Here is a 5,000-nt window from a genome sequence, read left to right on the forward strand (position 1 = left end):
AATTCATCCGTGAGATAGGGAGCGTTGAGTCTGTACACAGGCTGAATTTTATAATATTGCCCACGCTGTTGCTGAGGTTACCCATGTCGGCAGGGCGCCCACAAGGCAGTAGTACAATGAAGTGAAGTGAAGGACATCGCTTCTCGGCCTTTTGGCTAAGATCAAAGTGTAGATTTTTAAAGCCCATGTACGAAGATTTACGAAGCCCATCTACGAAGATTTTTAAAGCCCATGTAGGCACCTCTTAATGATCTTTTATGTTTTAGAGAAGCGTTTTGCCATGTATTTTACACCTTTACAGTTTTAGCCTTTTATCACTAACACCACTAACTAGTTTTTTTAGTCATTTGTTTGCGTTTTTAGATTATACACCTTTTATCCGTTTTTTCCTTGGTTTTGTAACATATTTTTGATGTATTTGTAACTAGCATAAATAAAAAACTCTGTTCTTATCAGCTTAATATCTGATACGGGTTCTATATGGACCCACGATATTAAACCTATTTTTGGAAGTTGGCGGAGTGCTTGAAGCCTGCTTCACCTCCGCCGCAGGTCGGCCCGGTATTGCACTACCTCCGGGATCGGCCCCGCTCACTTAGGTGAGACTTCATTCAATCAAAATGAAGAGCACAAGCTCAACGCGAGCACTGACTTGACACGCACCATTCCTATACTACACGCAACGATGCCGGTTCGCGGACCACGAGAGTAATTAAACTGCCACTCCATCTGTGTGTAGCGTCGCACTTGTTGCGTCGCAAATGGGACAGCCGCTCCAGCAAATTTCTAGTTATGGGCTTCGAGAAAAATTAATGAAAGCAAAAGAAAGAACCAGAATTCCTATTTGTCCGATGTCTCTGAATGATTGTCTCCTGTAAAGAGCCACTTGGGGGGATGGGGGGTAGGATTAGCCGTGGGGTTCGCAATCAATATGAATCCCACTCAAAGCCAACACTGGATTTTGGAGTTCACTATCGCTTGGATCCGTAAACCACCGCGCCCACGCAAGCTCGCCCTGCCGCCGAAATCCGCTGCCCAAGTGGAAGAAAGATTCCCTATGAAAGAAAAATAGAGTGCCCGATTTCTGGCAACTACTGTGCAGCCTTTGTGTACACATTTTCGCAGCAGTGGGACCGAGCGCCTCGAAAACAAACTTGTCGTATGCCCGAATGTGGCGAAATATATTCAAGGGTTAAAAGGTGCCTCATCTTTCTAACCTGTATGTTACGAAGACCTGTTGCTACCTTTTCATCATGAACATCATCATCATCATCATCCTGGCTACGCCCACTGCAGGGCAAAGGCATCTCCCATGATCCTCCAAGTACCCCGGTCAGGTGCCGATTGTCGCCATGTAGTCCCTAATCTAATCTGCCCTCCTACCTTTCTGCCACCCCCTGCTACGCTTCCCTCCTCTCGGAATTCAGTCTGTAACCCTTAATGGCCACCGGTTATCTTCCCCCCAGATTGCATGCCCTGCGCATGCCCATTTGTTTTTCCTGGTTTAAACTTTGGTGTCATTAACGAGCGTTTGTTCTCGCACACCCCAATCTGCTCTATTCCGATCCCCCCGTGACGCCACACCCATCATCCTTCTTTCCAGAGCCCGTTGCGTCGCCCTCAGTTACCCTTCGGTAATCCTCAAAGCTTTTTGTTGGGACACTCGTGGCATCTTTCTCGTTTAATGAAGTCAAATTTTTTTCAGTTTTGGGGGAAAACTCAATGAGCTAGGCGCGATTGTGTCCCTGGCGCCGCTCTCAACAAGATGGCGGCGCCCATGCTTTTTGCCTGCAGGTTCGGCCCTACGCAGAACACGCCTGCCGGGCAGTGTAGCCACGTTGAAGGGGCAAAGCGTAGTGCAGTGAAGCGCTTGCTCGGGCGAAAAACGCAAATATGAGCCAAACAGGAATTTCCATTATTGGAAATTCCAGTTCAGTTTGCGCATTGCGTTCGCCTAAGGTAAAGAACACAAATGCGAGTGCCACAGCAGTCAAGTCAAAGCTTAGGATTGCGTACCATTTTTTTTTTTTTTTTCGTGCCTTTTACTCCTGGCCTGCGTGGCCCTAGCGCGCATGCACACGAAAGTAATGAAATGGTGAAAACACGAAATAATGCGGTGCGGCTGTATCATATCTATTTTGTGCGCTTTGTTCTTTGTGGACTACAGCGGTGTGCGTCATGAGAAAGTTTCGGTGCCCTTCTTGGGTGACCAGTGAAGCTATATTTAAAACCACATTGATTTGTACGGTTATTGCTACAAACTGCGTGTGGGTGTTTTTCTTTTTCGCTGCCAACGATGGGTTATCGCAACCGCGATCGGTTCTGCTGCTACGCTAGACGCGTGCTTGCCAACGGTTGGCTCTATACGCGACCCGCGACGCGTGGTCGGCACATTCAAGCAGTCAATTGCAAACCGTTCCAAGAAAAAGGATGTACTCCACTTGCCACCTAGTTCGACGATTGTACTTTCTGACCCTCGAGGAAGCGCCGCCATCCCACGTTTTCTATAATACGATAAGATTCAGAGCGACCGCGACCACTTGTCTTTGTCAATATCTCGGAAACGCTTTCTTTTTCTTTTTTTTTTTAAATCCAGATACTCAGACGCGCCCGTGTTCACGCGCACTTGCTCTCTCCGATAAGCAGGGAAGCTCGGTTGGGGTGGTGTCGGGCCTTGCGCATGCGCTGCTGAGCTCGTCGCTTCGCCGGCCGGTCGATGCTGGCGCGGTACTGGTAATGAACTTCGACGTGCATGGTGAAACGTCACTTTGTATTGCCACTGTAGACTAGCAATGCAATGTGTTTGCGAGCGATTGGATAAATGAGAAAGCGTGCACTGTCTACAGTTTATGCCCCTCTAGAGTAGTGGAAATGTTGCTCCAAGTGTTAGGTTTGTAATTTGCGCCTACGAACATGAACTAAACAAAGAAAATGGTCTGCAGCCGCCTTCGCTTCATAAAATTCCCGTACGAAGAAATTTCCGTGCGCGAATGAGAGAGCAAAAGAGAGAAACCATGCTAAGAAGAATGGCTGCCTTTTACGTGATCTCGCGCATGAAACCAGACGATGGATTAATTTTAGCCGTTCATTTTGATTTGCCGAATGTAAACCGGAACACTTTCTCCACGCGGTCTTCAGATTTGAATGGCAATCAATCACATCCTTTCTTTTTTTTTTTTTTTCTGTTTCTTTCTATCTGGAACCGAAAGAATTCAGAACGCCATTTCAATCTTAGATTCGATTAGATATCGTGACTGGTATGCTGAAATATCACGCCTTATCTGGTGTTAACCTTCTTGATCACGGCAATAAAAAATCGCCAGTTCCCGAACTTTAATCGCGCCGAAGATGAACCGATATGCTGGATTCTTATTGTCATGATTTTATAGAAAGCGCTGGTTCTATGGCTAGCTTTGAGGAAAAGAAAAACATCGTTCAGGAATGTATAACTCTAAACAACTAAAAAAAAAATCTGCCGGCAATTGGTACTACAACGAGAGTACTGAGAATACTGGAAAAGATGAAATCCAATCATGCTGAACTGAACTGAAATTATTTCATCAAGACATGCCCCGAAAAACGTGGCCACTTTCAATGATAATTTCAAATGTGATTTCTTTCTTTTTTTTTTTCTTTTTTACGACGGATAATAATTATCTTTCCAATGGCGGATGTGAAAATTTCAGAGCACGGCATTTTCGAAATCCCAAGGCCCCGGACGCATTCTCTCTTCTTTAAGTATTTTGGTGGTGCACACGGAGGAAAATTTCGCGCACGTAATTTATAAACTAGTAGTTGATTTTCTAGAAGAACACAAAGTGCTGACAAACGGCCAACCAGGACACAATTAAATTGGTATTACGCACGGTTTCGAAGCCGCGGTAACAAAAGGGTAACAAAGGGACGTTCATTTCGTGGTGTGGATTTCACGTCTCTCACAATAAAAAAAAAATAATAATAAAAACTACTGCATAAAATAGGTTTTCCCAAACTGGATGGTTTCGATCAGCTTTTGAACAGCCCTTCCTTAAATTGAGTTGGCGTTGATTGAGCAGGTGCGGGCCTCTGCTGTTTTGGATTTTTGTAAATGGCATCAGTACTGGACAGTCCGTTCACTTGAGGATCAAAGGAGAAACCCCCCAAAAAAATATCATATCGTGGTGAGAGACGTGGCAGATGAGTACAATTATCGGCAGAAAAAAAAAAAAAGGAAAACCGCCTCGTACTCAGAAGCCGCTCCTCTCACGTGTGAAGCTTCAAACAAATTGTTTTTCTTGAGACGCTCTATAAAGTTATACACAGCTCCTTAAATGCAGCACCCGCACACAAAGCCAAACGTTCCAAGCTGGAAAGAAAGCATGAAATTCGCGGTGCCCGTTTCCTGTGAAACAACGGGCAACATTACGCCAAGTCCGCTACCACGTCAGCCGGGGCGGCCACACCCCGCCCGCGCTTAAGCCACATATGGCGACTGAAAATGCTCACCGCTCAAGCTGCGCGCGGCAAAGTCCGCAACCACGTCAGCCGGGGCGGCCACGGAGAGCGCCGAACGCCCGCGCTTAAGCCTGAAAATGCTCGGCGCTTACGCCAGGTAGCGAGAAAAAATGCTCGGCGCTTAAGCCACGCGGGGACTAAAACTGAAGCCACGGGATTGTTGCTGAAATTGTATGCATTCCGGTGGAAGTCTGTCGGCGCCGGCGCGCGGCAAAGTCCGCAACCACGTCAGCCGGGGCGGCCACGGAGAGCGCCGAACGCCCGCGCTTAAGGCTGAAAATGCTCGGCGCTTAAGCCAGGTAGCGCGATAAAAATGCTCGGCGCTTAAGCCAGGTAGCGAGTAAAAATGCTCGGCGCTTAAGCCACGCGGGGACTGCAACTGAACCCACGGGATTGTTGTTGCTGAAATTGTATGCAGTCCGGTAGAAGTCTGTCGCGCGCCTGCGCGCGGCAAAGTCCGCAACCACGTCAGCCGGGGCGGCGAAAAAAAAAAAAAAAAAAAAAAA

General features: G+C 47.0%; 1 non-coding gene across 1 annotated transcript; it reads left to right on the forward strand.

The window, feature by feature from the left end:
* The first annotated feature begins 403 nt into the window (after positions 1-403).
* Positions 404-595, forward strand: LOC140215039 (U2 spliceosomal RNA). The gene has a single exon (XR_011891960.1). It is a non-coding gene; the product is annotated as a U2 spliceosomal RNA (small nuclear RNA).
* The last annotated feature ends 4,405 nt before the right edge of the window (positions 596-5,000 follow it).

Source organism: Dermacentor andersoni, unplaced genomic scaffold (genome assembly GCF_023375885.2).
Source record: "Dermacentor andersoni unplaced genomic scaffold, qqDerAnde1_hic_scaffold ctg00000798.1, whole genome shotgun sequence".
In the NCBI taxonomy this organism is placed as follows: domain Eukaryota; kingdom Metazoa; phylum Arthropoda; class Arachnida; order Ixodida; family Ixodidae; genus Dermacentor; species Dermacentor andersoni.